This window comes from Anomalospiza imberbis, chromosome 5, assembly GCF_031753505.1.
Source record: "Anomalospiza imberbis isolate Cuckoo-Finch-1a 21T00152 chromosome 5, ASM3175350v1, whole genome shotgun sequence".
Classification (NCBI taxonomy): domain Eukaryota; kingdom Metazoa; phylum Chordata; class Aves; order Passeriformes; family Viduidae; genus Anomalospiza; species Anomalospiza imberbis.
The window spans coordinates 25,416,341-25,439,124 of record NC_089685.1 but is presented as its reverse complement, the minus strand read 5'-3'; the positions used below and the strand labels follow the sequence as shown (position 1 = coordinate 25,439,124).

Below are 22,784 nucleotides of genomic sequence, written 5' to 3'. Positions count from 1 at the left end.
TCGACTTTCCTGTCATCCTATTACCATAATAATTGGCACTGTTTTCTGTATGTTGTCTAGAGAATTATGCCACAAAAAAGGAGAATCTGTCTCTTATTAGGTCCCCAGCTGATGGGTAACTGTATCATGCTGATTGTATCGAATCCAACAGTGATAGACAATGGCGCTATGTTTTTTATGACATTATAGTATCGAGTTTTGTGGTACAGAAGACTCTTGGTACTGTGATTGAGTTGAACATCTTCTGCTTTCCTAAAACTTCTGTCTTCTCCGTGGCTGAGTTGGTGTTACTGAGATACAGAATCTGTCCAGACACGACTTCTATCCCTTACTTTGCTGGATTGTGTTTCTTGACACAAAATGCTGTACTGTGCACCTGGTGAAGACCTAGCCCTTGCAGCTCCTGGCTGTCCTGTGCTGCTCCATCATTTTTCTGGGGAGACAGAGACATCTGCAGGGTTTGTGGGTGTTGGGACCCTAGTTTTTTTTCCCTTTTGAACTGTCTGGAGCCAGGGAGGTAATGCAGGCATGGGCTGAACTACAGAGAAGAGAAAGGGCTGGACGCAGAGGGGCAAAAGGACCCACTAGCATGGTCCTGGCTTGGGCAAGGCCACTGAAGGCAATGCAGAGCAGTGCTTGGGACAATTCCAGGGCAGTACAAGGCTAGTTTTGCCCTTCAGAGTTGTGTAGTGTGTAAGCATGTAATCTAAATGAATGCATTTGGATACATTTAGGGTCAAGATATTTCTGTGGAACTAGTATATTGCCTATTGCTAACATCTGTCTGGTACAAATGGAAATACAATCTGCTTATTTCGTGGAGGATGTCACATGTTCGTGAACTGAGAAGAGCTTTTGGACATTTGCTGATTCTAAATTTGACTGTGGTCAGAGGTTAAATGTTGAGAATTCTATCATGTGTTCGCCCATCTGGTTCTGTTATTTTTGTGACAAGGCAATATGTGGCAATAACATATTATTATTGTTTGATAATAGTTTTAAAGTATTTTGTCAAAATGGCTATTAAATGTATTTTTCTGTATCTGGATAGTGTGCTTCCCTCACATGAAGAACTGTCTTTCTCTAAAAATTACAGATTAGGTGCATTTATAAGTAACCCCCTCTTGATTATATCCATGTTTTGTTTCAGTGGCATGCAGTATGCCTTTTGAAGCTTAGGACATGTTCTTCCTCATCCATGTAGCTTAAAATCTACCAGCTGGGTGCTCTTGGATTTCAGTACTGGCAGTTCTTCCTTTTTTTTGCCTTAGTCATTTGATGGCTGTGCTGCTGCGTTCTTACAACATTCTTTAAAGCAATAAACTTCCTCTGCAGAACTAAGAAACTGAGTGTCCCAGGCCTCCATTTTATATATATACACATGTATTGGAAGGACCTTTTGTTAAGTTACTTAAGTTTTAAACACTAAGTATATGCAATTTCATTACCTTGCACTCTCAATCATTTCAATAAAGATGTCACAGATGTTTGTTTTACCTGAATTTTTTTTTATAATTTCTGGAACTTTTTTAGTCTTATTTGTAGAAATTATCACTTTTATCTAGCTTGTTCTTTTTAAAATAATTTTTGATGAATTTGTATTTTTGTATTAATTTTTACCTGCACACTAGCAAAGTCATTCCTGCACTCATTACTTGTTAGTCTCTTATGCTGACTTTGTCCAGAAACATGAAATGTGCTTTTAGTCATTGTTGTTGTAAGAAGCATATTGATTTAAAAAAGAAATTCCAGCCAAGAGTCTGTGAAATAGTAATAGATTTGGATGTTTATATGAAAACAAAAATTTGAAATTCCTTACTCAAAACATATTGCATACAGTAAAAATATCAACTGGCACCTTTAGAAGATTTTGTCATAAAATATAGTGTTATAGGCATGCTCAGCAATGAGAAAACCTTTTGAGATGTTTTTGTAAGAAAGAATATGTAGGGAGCTAAGTAAAGCAACTGTGATACAGACTCACAGTGACATTGCAAGATTAATAACTGTGGACTGACGTTCAGCCCCTTCTGAAATTGTGTGTGTGAGAGGCAATTGTTTGTGTGCTTGAAACTGGAAGGTTTTATTTATTTATTTCAATTTCTTTTCTTTTCTGCTTCTCATACAGAAAATAAAAAAAAGACCCTTTGGACTTAAAGCAAAGACCCCAAGCAGCATTCTGATTTGCCTCACTCAAAGTCCCTACTGTATTTATTTTCCTGAAGCTTTTTTCTTTCCTTTCTTTTTTTTTTTTTTTTTTTTTTTTAATAAACACGTATAAACCTATATTGCTTGAAGTTGCTATCCAGCCAAAATACCTGTGAAATGCTTACCTGCCTTGAGTACCTATGTTCCCTTGCTCCTCTGTTCATTTCTTTCCTGTTTTTTTATTGTAGTGTTATACTTGCCCTTCCTACAATCCTTTCTATATTTCTGGAAATACATTGTCTTGAAGGATCAGATCAACTTTGTTTATTTTGCAATTATGTGGAGACTCAGTATGAGACAGTGGCTGACTTGTGTGCCAATTTCTATGTGGAATACTAAGACTCCTGCCTGGAAAAATAAGATGCCATCAGGAAGTCACACTCTGAAAGAGTCATGAAATAACTCATCTAGGACTCCTGTCAGTCTTGATACTGTGTGAATTGGCTACTGATAGCTAAAAAAAGTAGATGGAATCTTTGTGTGCTTAAAAAGGAGATCAGATTAAAGGCAATGATAAGTGGAGTGTGAGACAGGCTCTGTCTGCCATATAGGTGTAGTTAAAGGTGAATATATGGGCAGATGAGTTAGCACCTTCTGGGGTTGAAGGTTTATAGAGACATAGCTTTAAAATGTAGGTTAACAGGGGAAGTGTTACAGGGCCAGGCAAGATTTAATCCTGAAAAAGGCATCAGGCAGAGAAAAACTGTTCTGCATTGGAAAACTTTTGATTGCTCTTCCACAAATATTGTCTGATTAGCTGCAAGCAGCTAAGATCAAACATCGCACCAGTGTTTTGAGGTGAGCGTATAATTAGATGTGGATGCGTGCCCACAGTGTAGATGGTTTTATCAGTTTTTTTTTTTTTTTTGCACAGCATCTTTCTGGAAATCATAGAATCATAGAGTGGCTTGCAACTCTATAATCTGTAACATTAGGGAGTAATTACCACTATCTGCTTTATTCTGTATCTCAAGTCTTAAAATATGACCTCCTAGTAATACCTCAGAATAAGCATTACAAAAAAAGTCTGTTTAGTCTTAATTTTAATTTTTTTTCTTTAAAAAATGTTTTTAGTTGTTACTTTTTTCTCTATATGTTGATACACTTGAAAATACTTTTACATCATTAGTCTTTCTCTTTAGCTGTTTTCCCCATCAAAAAAGCCATACTGACTTTTCCATCCTCACTTTCCTGTATTCTCTTTGAAGAGAAACTGACATTTGGATGAGAAATTATCTATACCATCAGTCAGTTTTCAGTTGTCTGTTTTTCTGTGTTCAGTAAAGAATTACATTTTTGGTTAACTTTTTTAATTCCCGCAGTATCTTTTTTTGCCATATTTCCACAGATCTCTGATTTGATCAGTTGTCAAGATCCCTTAAAATAATGATACATAATTTTGCCATAGAACCTGTATCCCTTTACTCCCAAGAAGAGCAGTATTGTTGACAATAGGCCCTACTACCTCCATGTGTATTTTGTGGGCTACTTTTTAAATATCTTGTTTTCCTGTAAAGTTTCAAAAGTAAAATTAAATACTTGAAATTCAATTTGAAGTTTTTACAGATTATTGCAATAACTTTTCTATAGCTGTTTGTAGGTATACATGTTCTCTGTATAATAATTTTAAGTGAAATAGCTTGGATTTAAAGAAAATCCCAATCTAAGATACTTAAGCACACCTGTATGTTGTGTATTTAAAACTGATTTAAAAACCTTCATACTCTTAGAAGATTATCCAACAAATTGCCATTCTGATGTAAAGTTATAAGTCAGTGCATTCAGTGTGCCACGATGAAGTTATGCTGAGGGATTAATATGTTGGGGAAAGCAGACATTTTTGGAGAGTTGTGTAAAGCTTTAAATATGATGTTTTCTTCTTTACCAGACATTATTTGAAAAGCTGACATCTGTGTTTTTAATGTGTTTGGTTAGACTCTAGTGGTATGTCACGTCCTGATTAATAGAACCAACTTAGTCGAGATGTGTTGAAGGTATGTAAAGATTAAGACTGGAGATTTAACCCAAAATTTTACAGAAGGCATTTTCAGTCAGATACTGTTTTAAGTTAAGCTGATGAAGCATTACTGCTTACCAAAACACATTTTCTTTTCTACCAGATATGAGTTTTTAATGCAAATGAAAAACACATATTAACTGGTTTGATGCTAAATACCAGAACATCTGTTTAATTAGCTGAGTTATCAGATGTGTGTGGAAGAGCTGTATTTTTAATATTTCTGCTTTTACGGGGCAGTTTGACAGGGAGAACTTATACTAATGTATGCTGGAATATTGCAACAGTGTGTTGATGCAGGACTACTAAATAAAATCCGTAATCAGACTAGGAAGCTGGGTGTTTTTAACTGCTGGGCATACTGTGCACAAACACAGGCAGTCTAAATTCTAATCTGTCATTCTTTCTTCTGCCCTGCCTTTGCATCTTGTTGGAAAGTCTTCTAAATTGGCATTGATAGAGTCTTCACTAGAATAAAATTTGCTGTGCTTTACCATGTGTAGTTCTGGGATGCACCTATGAGCAACATTGCTGATGATGTGTTGCGATGGCCTAGCAGAGAATAAAACAGAAGTTCATACTATCAGAGATAATAAGCAGATGGTTTTTTGTGCTGGAAGCAGTAAACACATTGCTTGTTATGTGAAGATCGTTTTCTGTGGGTTTTATTTATTTTTTTTTTGTAATAAAGATGCCACAGGACAGAAACGTAAAGATCAAAAGTCTCATATTAGCAGAGATGTGAAGGAAGTATTTTATTGCCTTCACAACTTTTTAAAAGAAAACACAGCTTCAGTAGCTTTCATTACCAAGTGTCTATTTACAAGGAAAAATAGTGTATTTCATAGCCTTATTCTGGATGTCTACACCAGCAGTCTGGTATACTTAAAATCTGTCACAAGTCACTGGAGAGACATGGGATCCTTCAGCAAGCACTTCAGACAGCTGTAGGCTTCGGTGGTCAATCTCTTCAATCTCTGTAGAAACATCTTTTTCTGTCCCTTCTCTGACTGTTTAGAGGCTTCTGTTGCTTAATGTAATTTGGAGATACAAATTGGTCTGAAATGGTTCTAGATAATTTGCAGGGGCCTGAAGATGAGAGTGACAGGGATTCAACACAGGATTACTGGAGCTGCTAGTGCCCCTTCCAGTCAGATATCATTTTTAAACTGGACTGGTGATCCTAGTTCATGCTGATCAATATTCATGGATATACCTGGTCCTTTGAATATCTTGAAAAGACTTGGAAAACAGCTTTCATATTGTGATTTCAGCATTATTTTAGCTGTGCTGGGACTATTGCATGAGAATGACCACTTGGCATTTTTTGTAAACTTGGCCAACAAAATATTTTAATTGAAGTTATCGTGGTTTCAATTCGAAACTGGGCAGTTTGGTGTTTCCATAAAATTTATAGAAATTCCCACTGGCTGTACTTGAAAGACAGCAGGAAACAATGTGTGGAACTAAACTTCTATTCCTGATGGCCCAGGACATGGAGACCTTGTTTCAGTATTTTTATCAGATAGTGGGTCCTACTTAAATACAAGTATTTCAGATGAGTCAACCTATAATTTCTATTTAAATTTTGTATTGATTCCAAAAAAAGATAGCATATATGTCCATAAATATTCTTCTGAGTGGTCCCTTGGTAGTGTTGAGCGTTGAAACTAATTGTTATTGGAAAAAGAGGCTCTCTATACTGAGAGCCTAAACAATTTCGCAGGTTTTGGTGGCAGTTTAGCCTTTTTTTTTTTGCATCATAATTAATATTCTTAGTGTGTAAAAAGCCACCGAATCTAATACCCTGCTGAGACTGAACCCTTGTATCTTATGTATTTTGGCCTTTGATTCTACTTGTGCTGCATATTACATTTACAAAGTAAGGAACAGAGCAAGTGTAATTTTACTAGCACTGCTTGAATAGCACTAACGAGTAATGGAGTGATTCTGGAATCTGACTTTTCAATGTAATTTGCATAAGTTTTGAATTGCTATCAAATTTTTGACATATTGATAAATAATGTTGGTGTTTATGAACTGTGGATATAGAATTATGGTAAATGGAAGACTTTAGTTCGGCTGTCTTTATTGAAATATGTAAAATGTTAAATAACATTAGGTGAGCATCAGAATTCTTAAGAAAATCTTTCAAATGATAACAGAATTTTTTTTCATTTCATTTTAATAAGGGATCTTGGTGTAAGGTCCAGCATAATTCTCTGAGCAGAACTACTTTCCAGGCCATAGAACCATCAACTGCCTTCCTTCCAACACCTTTCTGTATATTTTTCTTCACTATAGTGCTCCAATATGGTATATTGCCCTTTTCCTAACTGCTCTCTATATTATGCAGACTGTATCTCAGTATTTATACAATTTCCCTTCTATTTTCATATCCTGCATGCTCATACTGTATAATAAGGAGATAATTGAACTCATGTTGCACCACGTTTTATGTTCAGCTTTTTCTAAATGCTTTGTGTGCCTCTTCTGTTGAGATAAGTCTCAATTTTCTTCCTCCCTAATGACTACATTGAGGATTTGCTAAGAGTGCAGTGACAATGCATGTGAAAGAGCTCTCAGTAACTGACTGATGACACTTCAGTAGCTAATTGCTTATATAATTTTACTTCATGAAATGGTTCATACACCTGTTTTGCTTAGTACATAACTTTGGAAATCTACATGGTGAGTGAAGCCTTGCCAAAATGTATAAGCTATATTCCAAATCCCACAAACATAATTGGAATTTCTAAGGATCTGCTCTGAATTATTTCTTTTTCTCCCACTGAAAATTCTACCAATAGTAGAAATTGCTGACAGAATGTGTTTGTGAAATTTCTTAAGTTTTTACATTATTTTGTTTCATTTGTCATTCTGAAAGCTGGTTTTTACTTTCAGTGAAAATGACAGATGAAATTACTTTCTCAAAAGTCATCTGATTATTGCAAAATTCTGCAGAATTGAGAAATATGTAGAGTTCAGTTTTTGAAAGGAATCTAAGAGCCACTGGGATAAGTAACTTCATGAGAAAAGAAATGAAAGGACAAGGCAAAAAATAGTCACTCTAGTGACTTTCACAGCCCATGCAGAGTAATAGTCCCGGAAATAAAGCACATCACAAAAAAAGATACAAAGTGAACCTTTAAGCTGGTGTAATTAAAGTTGCGGCTTGAAGTTGTAGTGATCTGGGAAACCTGAGTTTTGATGCCTATACTAATGATGCATCAAAATACCTAAACAAATGTTGCATGAAACATACAGTGAAACAAAACGGTTTTTGAGCAAAACAGCTCTAAAGATTCTACCAATTTCTGTATCAATGTATCGTGTAACCTCCAGAAATTCATCTGGCTTCTCCCTGAATGTTGTGTTAGTTCCTTCCGTGTCAATCCTCTCCTTCCTCCACCACAGTAGCTTGCAGATTTTGAAGTTTCTCATTTTACTCCCTGGGTGCAGGCAGAGCAGTAGGTGCCCTGTAAGAGGTGATGTGGACATATAGAGACAGTGTTAATGGGAGTAACTTGAAACCTGTAATTCTTTCCAAACAATTAAAAATTTGAGCTCTTTCAGAAATTGAAAGGAGTTTGTTCTGGTGCAAAAACTGTGAAGGAAAAAATCTGAAGTTCAGGAAATGTCCAACCAATATGCTTTTGAGTAGTGCCGTTCTGAGTGCCAAATTCTTAAGGAGTTCTCCTGTGTCCAGAGGAGGAGGCTGTTATGTAATGGATTGAAGGAAATGTGCTCATAGTACTGTATTTACTGAAGCTTGTATGAGACTTAGACTGTAGCAGAGACTTAAGTTAAAATAGATGAGGTATGTTTGTGTGTCTCTCTTCCCCTGTCACTTCCCTTCTTCCTCTCTTAGCTTTCTCCCCCCTGCTCCTTCCTTCCCTCTCTTTTTTGCAACATAGAAAGACCATACTGGGGTAAGAATGTCCTTTTAACATTTCTAGATAATATAATCTAATAGATTTTTTTGCAACGTCCCAAGTAAAATTACTTGAGTAATTTCAATCAATTTCTTGAGTATCTAAATACTCTCTGTAGTGAAATACAAAGGCTTCTGTCTTGCCAGTGAATTCACTACAAGAATTACTGGGTCTTTTGCTTACTTATGTGCTGCAATTGTATTTCCTGCTAGGAAAATAGGTAGTGCTTTCCTTCTTGTCCATTATTTCCTTTAAGAGACACGTGAATATATGTAGCAATTTTTTTCACAGATGTAATTCCTTATTTTGTGTTGCTCTCTTCATTGAGGACTCAAAGTAAATAAGAGTTTCAATAGGTTTAGTAGAACATGAGTATACTTTAATAATGCATATTTTCCCTTTTCAATATGGAATGGGGCACAGTTAATGAAAAATAAAAGATCTTTGGATATGAAACTTGTTATGAAACAAGTGTTGTATTATTTGTCCTGATTGTTGTGTTATGTTGTTTTATTTGTCCTCATTCTGATTGTATTACATTATCTGTCCTTTCTGTATATGTGCTAATATTCAGAATAAATTTGTGTAATTTTCTGTATTGGCCTCGGAACTTAGTATAGAAGGGTTCTCGAGCCATTAAGGTAAATTTTTTACTTCCATAATTATAATGTCATATTTTTCTGTGTAATTCCTTTAAAATTATTTAAAATCATAGCTGGATTTAATTTACATAATGCTATTTTTATTGCCAGAAGTTCTGGAGCAGTTTGCATGAACCTGTGAGGAAGAAGTATGTCCTGAACCTTGACACTGATTTCTCTGAAGTCAAGAACAGTCATAATTGGAAGTAGATTGTAATTTTTAGATTCCTAAGTGTTACTTTCCTTCAAATTATGTTAAATTTTATACTAGATTCCTTTCAAATATGGATTTAGGAAATTCTGGTATGCTCGCCAGTTTTTCATGTAAAGACATTGGTTTTCCAGTAGATTGTCCTGTAGTCTTCATATAAGTCATACATATTTTTTATGCATATGGCTTAATGTTACTCCTTAATGTCTTTGAGATTGTATGAGTAAAACTAAGAAGGATTTATCCAACAATTATATTCAGCTTAATCTGATCATGTTAAAAATAAGTATGCCTGCTTTTTGAGGAGTCTCATTTTTATAGAGTTAAAACTGAATATAACACATTACTTTTTAAATGTTCTTACTGATCCCATTATTCTTTCTGTGCATTTTACAAATAGGATGTGATGTTTTGAGTATGCTTCAGGCTTCAGTAGTTTGTATAATGTTCTATTTTCTGCAGCAAAAGCATGTCAAGGTGATCTCTGTGGGTGGTTAATATTTTCTGGAGTTTATTCTTCAACCATGAAAATATGCAAAACTGAAGAGCTTGGTGGTATGTCATATGATCAGGTATAATATATATATATATTTATATATGTTTAAATTTTATCATCATTAAAAATAACAGAAAAAACCCCACAAGTGTAGTAGCAAATACTGTTTGTTCATGGATGAATGCAGCATTTGTCATTCCTGACTTGTGTTTGTGGTTATGCTGGTGAGCAGTTCTTGCAATAGCTTAAATTTTAGAGGACGAGTATTGTATAAATGGAATAGTTTAAAACATAATGCTCAAGAACATAGGAAATCATAGAATATGGGGGAAATGTAAAAATTCCATAATGTTTGCATTTTAGCAGAAATACTCTTGATTTCTTTGACAGGTTTTAGTTGTTATTTTCTGTATTTTAAAATATAAGTACTTTAAAAAAATATAGAAAGCAACAGTAACAACTCTATAAAAGAAATGCATAAATATTGCAACAGTATTTCAGTAGGGAAGGATTATTATAAATCTGATTGTTAAAGAACTGAAACAGGTAAAAGTTGAATGCAAGTACTGCTCACTATGCTTTTAGTATTGTTACAGTAGTAACAAGAAAAACTGGAAGGGAAAATGATAAATATACCCATATAAATAAAATGCATTTGATTTATAGAAAGGGGATATTGCAAAAGCTACTGAGGATTTCAATTAAATGCATACTTTTTTTCTTTCAAACATATAAAGGAAACATATAAGGAAATTAACTCTTACTAAGAAATAATGATGTGCATTCTGATTGCTGGCTGGTATCATGTTTTATCATTGCTTCTTTCCTCTGGTTTTGTTTACTTAAGCCTCTGTCTCTGGGAAGTTGTGTTTCTGCTGTTTGTATAGCACATAGGAAAAGTTGATCTTTAGTTTTAAATGAGAACTCTCTCAGATGTGCATTACTCAGGTTATCTTCTCTGATACAATGTAATGATCCATAATGCATCTGCAGCAGAGATATTTTCATATTTCCTTGCCATTCTTGGCAGTTTGATTTACCTCTGTAAAAGGCTTCAAAAACACGTTTGGAGTGACTCCAAACTCAGAGTCTTTGTTGTTGATGAGAAATTTGTTCTTTTGGAGCTTGAGCAATGTATAGAATCTGTGATTCTCTTTAGTGCACACCTCAGGGCATCGTAAGGAATACCATACTAATGTTCCCCAGCAAGAAGCAAAGCAAAGCAAGATCTTTGCTTTGCCAGAAGAGTTAATTGGGCTCTAAAAGAGCTGCAAATACAGAGACTGTGTTCAACTTTCTGGTGCTTATCTATGAGAACGTGGCCTTTCTAAGGACACAGTTCTCAGAACCAGAAAGAGGAAGCTGAGCATGACGTCCAGTGTACTACCTTTCTTTTCTTTTTTTTGGGAGGGATCATTCTCTGCACAACCCTTTCACTTCTCAAGGCTGCAGGACAACTACTGCTACACATACTGTTAAGGTACCTATTGTATCTTAAAAGAGGTTAATATTCATTGTTCTTTTTTCATTCCTTCTTCATACCATAGGTAGAATGGGAAATTTGCTGTAATCCTACCTATCCAGCAGTTCTAGTGATACAGCACTAGGAAGAGTTGGGTGAGATGTTTGTAGTCTTCTGTTGAATGACAATAGTAGTTCTGGTTCCTTACACATATTTACCTTTCATAGAATCATAGCTCTTACTGCTACTCTTTGGTCTGCAGTGGAGAAAAGTTGTTGTAATAATACAAGGAATGCTACAGGGGTCCACAAAATAAATATCTTCATGTGAAAAAGCAAAAGATGTTGGTGTTACAGAAAATGTTACAGATGGGCTGTGTTATTAAGGTGAAGCCAGGTGATCTGTGCCTGGTGGGAGGTGGCAGCCACTTAACTCCCCCATGGTTCAAATAGATAGTTGATCTTTCTCTGTTCTCTGTTACTGAAGTTTATAAATCTATTAAAAAAAAAAAAACAAAACAAAGTTTTGCTTTCAATAGGGATTTGATCATACCATCTAATCTGAGTAACTTCATGCATCTGGTGTGCTGGTGTCATCATATTTTGTTAGCCATAATGACAATTTTTAATTTTTTAAAAATTTTAGCTAGGTGTTTCATTTTTGTGAAAAGATTGCAGATACCTGTTATTCAGAAGAGCCCCATCCTGCCCTCTCTGACAGTGGTGAATCTCTACTGCTCCCCCAATCCCACCTACATGTCCTGAGGGCACAGGTTTAATTGAAGATTCATCCTGAGTTCCTGTTGGAGTGCACTGCCCAGAAGGCACTTGTAGATTTACTGTAGAATACTCTGGTGGAAAACATGTGTTCAAAAATCCTAATTACACTAGATTAGTTGCTTCTCTTTTTGTTACAGCAACTGTTTTATTTCTTCTAACTTACAGTAAGTTGGTTTGTTGCATCATCTCCATAGATCTTTTAGTTGCCTCCTTTTAGAGAGACTACACATGGTTCCATAATACATCTGATGTTGATGGGTATTTCAATGAACAGCAAAATATTTCTGTCATGAACAGCATGATGGCAGCTGCAGATTTTTGTCAGTATGTTATTTGATTGCTTTTCTAATTGCAGAATTGTAACGGCAGTTAGAAATGGAAAAACATTGTAAGTCATAACAGCAAAACTTATCTCAGAAATTCCTGTTTGCAAACATTTCTGACTTGTGTCAGGGTTTGTAAAATTTGGGTGCCTAAACAATTTTGGTACATAAACATGCTTTAGAATTCAGTAAATGGGATATACTCTAAAGTTACTGATCTGTAAATGGCAATAAGTACTCCATTAGCTGTATTTGCCATCCAAGGTTTTTATGCTACTTGCAGCTGGTGGCTATTTCCATTCCATCTAAAAAGTGTTGATAAAGTAGGGTGGAGAAATATGAAAAAGTAGAAAATATATATTCCACTTAGATGAAATTTTTTAGGGAAGGGTGTTAAAAATTTTTTTATACCTGATATCTATGGAAATTTTGGAATTGATAATTTGGCTGTTAAATAAAACAGCAGTAATGTACTTTCTCTTCCACCAAAATTAGTCAAGCAATTCAGGTCATCTGTTGCTTTGTTATTTTCTTCACATATAACATAGAGGTGTAGAACACTAAACTTAAACTTTTGTTGGAATTAAAACTTAATACCAACCAAAATCCTTGTATTTTGCATTCTGGTGGTCGAAAGAAAAGGAGCCGAATTCACCATTTGAATTTGGTCAGAGTTTTTTGACTTCAGCAATGAAAGAGATGAAAATATCTTGCAAATATGTATGTGTTTTGCTGTGTGTCAGTGAACTCTGTTTCAATACCTGTCTGGCCCATGAAAAAACGAAGTTGGAATTATCAGATAAATTTGTGTGTTTGCTTTCAATTATTATTAATTAGTATTAGCATGTATTTTATATTAATTTGTTTGGCTAAAGTTTTAATAAATCATATGGAGAGTTTGGCAGCAGGAAAGTGGTTTATAAATTCATGCTGAAAGTGGATGACATGCAAAAAGAGCAAGGGTAAGTATGGAATTCTTTGGCTAAACATTAAAAAAGCTTCCAAATGTAAGGATTTACTTGAACAGATTTAGATGTTGCTATAATTGCCCACTACTGAAGCCGTGCAAAAAGAATTTAAAGCCTGCCCATGGTAGCCCAGTAGCTTTATACTTGACAGGGTGGGCTTTATTTTGTGTCCTGCAAATCTGAGATAACCTGAGAGGTCATCTGTCAGATATGACACAGGAGACCTGCACCCTTCTGAAGTGACAGCTGGAGACCAGATGGGATTACCTTGGACACTGTGTGGCAACTCTGTAGAGCCTGACATGTTTGAGGAGCTACCAAGAGGAAAGATTTTTTTATTCTTTGCAATATAAGACTCCTACAAAGTATGTTGAATAAATGAGGGGCCAGATATTGTTTGTTTGTCTCAAGCAAAGAGTTTTATTTCAATCAGTAGAGTCAATAGAATGCTGAATCAGAGAAGCTGAAAAGATCCCAGTTTTATATTTATTTCTCCTTATAGCATATCTGCTGAAAAATGTGCAGTCAGGGTGGAGTCATAGATATGACAGCACTGAATGAATTCCAGCTGTGGAATCCATAAATAAAGGAATTTCAAAAGTGCTCAGTTCTGGTTTTAAATCTGTTCTGCTGAAATCAATGGGAATTTTGCTATTGAAGGGTAGCCTAGTTACACCAGTCCTAAGCTACCCTGAAATTTTTTTCCATGTAGTCACATTTATGAAAGGACCTCTTACAGTATAGTGTTTAATGGTAACATCACATGAAATTAAATTTTTTTTTTGTATTTCACTGAAAAGTTTCAAATGCTTTAAACCAAGGACAGCTTAAATTTCCCCCAGGCAATACACAACACAAGGCCTTTCTAAGACTGCTGGCAGGCAGTTTTCAAAAGGGTCCTTTTTGTATTATAGTTCAGGGCAGCAGGATCGTTTTTAAATAAATGCTTCTTGACATCAGTAATCCATGACTTTAATCTATTTTACTTTACCTTTGACACCAACATATTGGTGCTTGTTTTCACACACATTTTAACAATTCCACTGTTTATTCTTTCATTATTCCCATTAATTTTTTGTCTTCTTCTCCGTCATCTGTGTTTCATTAGGTTTTCCTCTCTTCTGCTTTCATTACTTAACTCTTCAGCTGCTTATGTTTATCCTGTTAATCTATGCACAAGACTCAGGAAAAGGGGCAGGTGGAAAAGCTACTGCTGAGTAACATCTGAAGTGCATGTGCTGCAGTGTGACAGATCATCTGAGGCCATTAAATATCAACTTATTTGATCTTTTTAATTTACTGGAATTATACGTTTTTCTTTGTGGTTATGTGGTCACACGTGCAGCCAAAGCTCTCCCAATGTAATTAAAATTTACAAGCCACAACACCCAGAAGTGACACACTTGTCTGCCAGTTCTTTACTTGTTCTTTTCTTCTTTTCCCCTTCCACCAACACATATCCTGGATTTCACAGCTTGCTCCTACTGTCCTCTTGCTTATGGCACTTGACTTCTGTTACGATTTATCGTGTTTTCCTTTCAGTTTGAACAGACATATTTCCCATTTCATTTGCTAAATTTGCTTGTGGAGCAAGAAAAGTCTGTTTCTTTTACTAAAAGGGCTTATTGCATGTATCAATTGCTGTTTTTTGCAATGGGATTAAAATAAATTCTGTGTAACCTAGTCTTTTTATGAGAAAAGTTTCAGCAGTTGTGGCAATATTTGAATTCCTTACAGAAACAAGCCATGAGCATGTAATTTCTGGCCTGATTGATTTAGAAGTTTTAAAATTCTTTTTTCTTGGGATGCTGTTATGTACATTACAATAATGTAGGAAAGACTTTTGAAGCATGTTATATCGTGGACCATATATATCTCAGTGGAAAATTGTATGTTAAATTGCTGCTTTCTTAATTTCACAGTTTAGGGCTATCAGTTTCCAGAATAAATGCAGTAAGTTTTCACAATGTTGTAGTACATGAGCGTCCTTCAAAGTATTAACGAAATGTCCAGTGCTGTGATTCTGTCAGGTCAGTAGGTCAGTGTTGGGGGCTGGCTATGGCCAGCTGCTTGCTTGTTTTCCTCCTCAACAGGACAGGAGGGAGAAAATAGAATGGCAGCAAGTTAATGGGTTATGATTAAGACATGGGAAATTGCTTACTAGTTACTGTTACAGGCAAAACAGGTCTGACCTAGGAAAAAATGATCCAATTTATTCCAATTAGAATATATTTTGGTAGCGAGAAATAATGAAAGCATTGCTTTCTTCAGGCAGCACCAGCTCACCTTCCTGCTCCCTGACCTTCACTGGTGTTCTCAGGCTGTTTCTCACACTTTCCCCCCACCAATCCTCTGCCTGTGTGGTGGTTTTGCCCTTTCCTAAACCTCTTCTAGCTGAGGCACCACTCTGTGGTGGGTAGCTCGGAGTGGCTGGAAGTAGCCATGTCTCTGACAGAAATTTCCACAGGATACTATAAAGTCAATTGTCATAAATTAAAATTTGTTGACTCTGCATTAGCCAAAGCAATTGACATTCCTGGCAAAAGTAATCACATCGTACCTTTTTGAAGTAAAGTTCTTATCTGCCAGAACTCTCTTACCCTATGCATTTCAATAATCCCTCTTTAAAAGAAAATGTATGTTAATATTTTGGAAAGAAAAGCTACATAATTTAGCTTATCAATATTTTACTGTATTTATTTTATATTGAGTTTGTATGCCTGAAGCTGTTTGTAAGGGGGTAATTTTATTCATGTGAAATTGATGGCTTGAAGAAAGTCACAAGATAAGCATAAAAATAATAAATGTCCAAGATAAATTACTGCTTTTAAAATATAAAAGCTATCTACATTCCCATTATGTTTTGATTTGTATGTGTCAGATAGATGTTTTATGTTTCATGAGCAACATGTACATCATACAGTGCAGGAGGTTGTTAAGAGAATTTTGTAATTTATTATGAAAGTTAATGCAGAAATGAGAACTAGTATAAATGTCTAAAATAACCTGAACCCATAATTTGTTAGAAAACTGGTGGGTTTTTTCAATCTGTTAAAGGGATTGAACTCATTCGTAGACCCTTCACAGAATTTTAGAATGGTTTGGGTGGAAGGGACCTTGAAGATCCTCTAGTTCCAACCCTCTGCAATCGACAGGGACACTTATCACTAGACCAAGTTGCTTCAAGTGCCATCAAACCTGGCTTTGAATATTTCCTGGAACAGGGCAGCCAAAAATTCTCTGGGCAACGTGATCCGGTGTCTCACCCCTCTTGCAGTAAAGAGTTTCTTCCATATATGTAATGTAAATCTACCTTGTTTCAGTTTCAAGCCATTGCCTCTTGACCTATCACTACCATACCCTTGTGAAAAGTCCCTCTTCAGCTTTGCTTCTTTATGAAGAAACACACTGTATTATCTTAGGAAAATGAAATATTTGATCCCTCTTTCTTTGGATTTTACCATTTGGTTTAAATCACTAGGGTAAGCTGTTTTGCTTCTTTAACAGTATTGTCCAAAAGGTAATTAAAAAATACTTGTAGAAGATACCTATATATTTAGTGTGGGATCACCTACAGAATCCTACTGAGTGTGAAGAGTTGTATTGAAGTTCTGTGAGTATGTGAGGCAGTTTCCAAAAGTTGCAGGCAATATTTGGATCCTGCATATTTTCAAGAACTGAATTCAAATTTCTTAGAATCATAGAATTATAATTTTTGAAAGAGATCTTTAAGATTGTCCAGTCCAACTGCCCTTCAGCACTAGCACTGTAACCCCTTAACCACTAAACCACATCACCCAGTGCCAGACCCAAATGTCCTTCCAGGTACGAGGAGTCAAGCACCTCCCTGGGCAACTTATTCCAATGCCTGACCATCCTAACAGCTGCCTGAAATGAGGTTGTGGCCACAGGGGGATCAGCCTCTTTTCCCAGGCAAGCAGCGACAGGACTAGGGGAAATTGCCTCAAGCTGCACCAGGGGAGGTTCAGGCTGGATGTCAGGAGGAATTTTTTCATGCAAAGGATGTCCAAGATTTGTAATGAGCTGTGTAGGGAAGTGATGGAGTCACTGTTACTGGAGGTGTTCAGGAAATGACTGGACATAGTACTTGGTGCTATGGTTTAGTTGCCACGGTTGTTTAGTTGGCACAGTAGTGTTTGGAAAAAAGTTGGACTTGGTGATCTTGGAGATCCTTCCTAACCTTAGTAATGAGTCTTTGATATCCTTCTGGGAAATACTGCAAACTGTCATTTATTCTTATCCCTAAGATTCTCTCTTTTAAATTTTTTAATTTTTAAAATTTTTAGCAGTACAAAGACTTTTTTTTTTTTTTTTTTTTAGTTTCTTTTAGAGAGTTTGGGTAAGGGAGCTTGTAAAATGATTTTTGGAAATACATGACTTACAAGTGGATCTCATTTGTCCATGTTCTCAATAACTTCTCAAAAACACTGAGATAATCCAAAGCATGTCTTCCATTTCCATACTGGAATGTTGATTCCTAAACAGCATGTCATTTATATTGACATACACATAGACTTTATTGTAGGCTGTAGAAAGTTGCCTAGTGTCCACTCCATGTGTACTGATCTGTAGCTTTCTGGACCTTCTCTCCATGTGTACTGATCTGTAGCTTTCTGGACCTTCTCTATATTTTTTATTATTTATTTCATATTTGCCACCTTCATTTGATTTTAAGACAATTTGAAGCAGGCATTTTTCTATTGTAAGTTCAGGTGTTTCATACTCAAGTTCCTTTAGAGTTGTTGATGGAATACACTCCAGTCTAATAATCTGTTAAGAGCTCAGGTTTTTTTTTTTCTCATGTTCTCTAATGTCACTTCAGTTTAAGGCAGATCCTCTCACGTATTTTTCTGGGGAGGATGTCTGGCCTAGTAACTTCTCCAGTCTCCCCTGGAGTGGATAAACCCCCAGTTTTTTAGTGGCCCCTGCTTTCTGCCAGCATCAGCAGAAGCCCCTAGATGGCTGGCTGTGGGAGGCTCCTCACTAAGCCTTATTCTGACCTCAGCCTTAGCCATGCCGACTGAGGTGGCTGGTGTGCTGTGGTCCAGGGCTGCCCCTGGCTACCCCTTGGACTGCTGTTCTCCCTGGCCAAGGGCAGCAAGGTCCTGCTCTGACCATGGACAAGCCCCCACAACTTCTGGCCTCCAGCCTGTAGGGAGCTGCTGCTCCCTGCAGGCCTCTGCCCCTGTTTTATGTTAAAGCCTTCTGAAGATTACAATCCTTTCTGTTTTCCTTACTTGGACACAACTTGAAGCTTTTACAATTTCTAATAGCCTCCTTCATTCCATTTGTTCATGACAGCTCCCTTCTCTGGATTTTCTCAGTCTTTTTTGATAGGTTGTATGCATTTCTTTTGAGCTTGCAAAAGGTGTCTTTAATCAGTCTCTGTGCCACCTGTAAAAATGTGACTTTTGCAGCCGATTCTTTTTTCTTCCTTGTAACAAGCTTACTCATTTTTATTCAGTGACCCTCTTTGAAATGGTGGTAGAGTTTTTTTGGCTTTTGTTGCCCTTTCAAGGGCAGAGATTCCAATCTACATCAAAGCAGTTATTGACTGTGGCTAGAAGTTTACTTTGAGTCATACCCTGATATGTCATATGCTTGTACAAGACAGGCAGAAATATCCAACAGCCCTAATATTTATCTGCCACATTTATAGGGACATTTTTCAGTGTTACGAAGGTGTTCTGTTTCTTAGGTGTCTGTTGGGGTTGGTCCAGAGCATGGGTTATATTTATATCCTATGTCTTTCTTGACATCATCTACCTCAGCTGTTGCTGAAAGGGAGTCTCTGGGTTGCTTACCTGAATGGACTGTTAACTGCCAGATGGATCTGGTAACTATGGGCAGTCATTCTCTAATGAGTGGAAAGAAACCACAAAGGAATCCTTGAGCTTGCCCAGTAATCTGAAGTGGTCCACATCAAAATATAGCATTGCTGAAGACTTGCTGTGCCTGTAGGGAGGACTGGCCTATGTGTAAGGATTTTCCCTTCGCAGACCCATGTAGCTCTGAATAAGAAATCAAGAAGTGATGATGGAGATGTGTGATCAGCATCCTCTGGAGAGACCTATCACTCAGGTCACCAGGCAGGGTCTCTGAGAAGAGCTCAAGGACATAATTCTGTTCTAATTCTGTTCTTCTTTGCAGAAGACAGAAATCATGTCAGATTTTGGGTTTAGGATAGGGATCTCTGCAAGGATCCAGTCATCTTACAGACATTTAGTTTGCAACAATTATCTCTAGCTAACTGTGGTGGTCATACCAGTATTGAAGCAACTTCCTAAGCAATGTAAACAGTTCTTGAGGTGCCCAAACTGAGGATGTGTTAGGGCTATGGAAGCTCCAAGGAAGCTCTGTGTTGATGAGGGAGTTCCCTGCTGTTCAACCGAAGTAGAAAACATATACTTTGAGATGCTGTAGTCAGTGGGACTGCAATGGAGATGACAGCAATTGGTGGGACAATTTCCTGTCTTTATTTTTATGCTGACATTTTTGGCAGGAGATTGAGGCTGCACAGGTAGATTATCTTGTAACTTCTTTTTTGTTTGCCAGTTTTGTGTTTGGTTTTCTTTTTTTTTTTTCCCATGTTTATTTTCTTTCACAGTTACTTTGGCTTATTCACCATAATTTTTTTGGTCTGTTTTCTTTTGGTCTTTAGGAGCTCAAGGAGTGTGTGTGTGTTAGGTTTTCTGTTCTGTGTTATTAGTAGGTGTGGACTTCACACAGTTTGGTGTTTCTTTTTCTCCCTGAAAGTTGTGTGACTCTTTAATTTTCTGTGTTTTGTTGTTGGTTTTGTTGAATTTTCAATATATTTATTTAGTCAAGATTCTTGTTGGTGGGAAAGAAACAGGAGGATCTAGACTTCCACATGCAGATCCAGAATGATGGTATCATTGGAATGCCAAGTGGCAGAACAACTAGAAAATTGGGATTTAGTGATGGATGGATGCAAGCTTAGGCAGAAGAGGGGGGTGAGGGTTGCCCTTTATGTGAAGGAACCCTTGGAATGCATGGGACTCATGTGTGAAGCTTTTGGTTCAATATTAAGGGAAAATATTTTCAGTAGAAGATAATTATGCAACTGAAATGGTTGCCTAGGGAAACCAGGTGATGGAATCACCTTTTTTGAAAGTTTTGGAGATGCATCTGTCTAATGTACAAAGTCTAGTCTTTAGACCCAGTCTAAAGTCGCAGCTTTATGCAGCTGCTACTTGTCAACCTCTTTGTGAGTAGGAGCATCATGGCAGAATGATCAGGTGCATTTTGACTTTATGTGTTAGTGGATTATAAATCTATACATATGTCTCCTTACAAGAACAAACTAGATATTTTAGACAACTCAGGATGATCACCATATATGTGCACCTATGAGATACTGCTTTCTAAAGCTGTTCTATATTCTTATCTGATAGCATTTCTGAATCCCTTCTAATCACATCACAGGAGAAGAAGGGAGAAACGTCATAATTCTGTAAGTAATTCACAAGATTGCAGTGCCATTGTATTAGTGGTATTGTAGAACAAACTATTTAGGAATAGTTAATTGCTTTCATTTTTCTGTTTATATTTTTCTCCCCCAATTAGTGTAGACTGTTGCAGTTTATTATAATAAGAAAATTCAACAAGTGGAAATTGGTTTTTCTCAGAGTTGTCTTAGAATAAATTATATGTTTTCAGAAGAAAGAAAGACATGCCTGAGGATAAAGTAAGGTATGGTATTTGGGCACACTGGCTAGAAATCTCTATAAATATGATATTGGTATCTTGCATACTTATAAGATTAGTGTCAACACAGGTTGTCTATCATATAGGGGTAAATCAAGCAAGTTAGACCTGCCTCAGGGATAGTTTTGTCTGTATATCCAACTATTCAGACAACGTTGCTGTGGATATTTTGGAAGAAAAGCCTGAGGGGTGATTTTTCCATCACTCCAGGCTTCCCATTCATTGGTACTGTCTCCGTTTTCTCCAGTGTGCTTTGATAGGTACAGGTAATCGGTGTCCTATTAATCTTTAGGACAACTAGGACCTAAATGGAGCAATATCTCCCTCCAGCCTCTCTTCCCCAAGAGGAGTTATATGTATCGTGTGCATCAGTTGGACAGTGGATGGAACATACTGGAAGTAGATGATGCATTTAGTCCATGTGGACATTTTTCTGTCACCAGGCAATTTCCAGGACATTTCATATTAGATTTTTAATTATTTTTTTGTAAATTTTATTATTATCCTTAGCTTACTTCTTTGCACAGTTATATTTTTTGTAGATTAATGGAGTATGGGTGTTTGTCATAGGAAATTCCATGTTGTAAAGATTCAAGAATAATTTTTGTGGTATAGAATATAATGTGAACCATAATAACATAGCAAATTTGTACTTGGGGAAGCTTGACAGCTCAAGAATCATATAGGAATTCATTATTTTCTCTGTGCCACATGAAAAAATACATGCTTCTCCCAGCGCCACAGAACTTCTATTTGGACAATGTTAGCCAGCCTTCATTTGTCTAAGTAGTCATGTAAAATAGTATGTAAAAATTAGGTGATGAAATCATGGTAGTATGAAGGTCTTTTCATTGGTTCCTTTAACTTTGGACTGATTATAAACATAAGTACTAATTCATTTTGCATGCTCTTGTTAATTATAATGGCATTCAGTAGAGCTCGTCTGGTTACGAGTTTCTGAGTATCTTTCTATCACGGAAATGTGAATTCCTGGAATCAGGAAGAAAGGAGGTGTCTCTACTTTTTGCAATTCTGCAATTTATATAATATTCTTCAAAAATAATATTTTTTGTAGTTTAAATGAATGTGTTGAAGTAGTTTTAATATAATTAAAATACATATTCTGACTGTTAGGTAAATTTACACTTTTCCATACTTTTAGAAGATATACACTGTAGATTGTATGTAAGTGATGTATTTTCAAATAAAGTTCAGGACATCCCATTAACATAGAGCAATTTAAGACTTGCTCAGAAGTCCTATGAATTAAGTGGTTTTTTTAATTGTGTGAGTCCTATATTATAGAGACTTGGAAGCTACAGATACCAGTGAATGTCTATGTCTTTAAAATACTAGACAATCTCTTTAGCAAGTCATTTTTGCTTTAGTGAAACCAGTAGTGATTTTGGCTTGACCAATCTGATTCAAAATAAGCATACCTAATAATACCTATAGATATCCCTCAACCAGGTTCTAAAATTTTCTTGGATGCTTTGGTGAGTAGTGCTTCATTAGAATATTTTATACAAATACCCACTTCAAGCAGTAATGCAGTTTGAACCATTTTTACTATAGAAGAAATCTGAACAAACCAGTCTTACCTGAAATAGTGACACATCATGGCAACTTGGTCTATCAAATAGGAGAACTGCTTAAGTGCTGTAGTACTCTTTGGTGGGGTTATTTACATTTTAAAAAATACCAAAGACCACCAATAAGGCAGGATAAAGAATAAAAGCACGTAGTCTCAAATCAAAATACTGTCTTAGAGGCAGTGTACAAACATATAACAGGTAAAGTTATCCTAATGATTTGTGATCTAAATGTGGAATAAGCTGAGAGGTGATTGCAGCAAGTTAAATGAATGAGTTAAAGAAAAGCTTGCAGCACATGGGCATTGTATTTATTTAAGTCAAGTTTCTAAATGTTCATCCAGGAATGAATTTGACTTTCATTTTGAATTAAATATTCTAGGGATTTCTGACACAACTATGA

At 36.2% G+C, this 22,784-nt stretch overlaps 1 protein-coding gene across 17 annotated transcripts in view; it reads left to right on the top strand.

Moving 5' to 3' along the window:
- FOXP2 (forkhead box P2) overlaps positions 1–22,784 on the top strand; it is a 404,157-nt gene that overhangs the window by 93,657 nt on the left and 287,716 nt on the right. For 2 of the 17 annotated variants that reach the window (XM_068189931.1, XM_068189933.1), the window contains exons 1-2: positions 3,716–3,967; positions 9,475–9,584. The exons of 13 other annotated variants lie outside the window; for them this stretch is intronic. The gene's annotated coding sequence lies outside the window, so the exon portion shown is untranslated. Of the gene's footprint in view, positions 1–3,715; positions 3,968–9,474; positions 9,585–12,050; positions 12,070–22,784 lie in introns of those variants that run through there. 2 more of the 17 variants (XM_068189932.1, XM_068189935.1) reach the window with 2 other exon arrangements.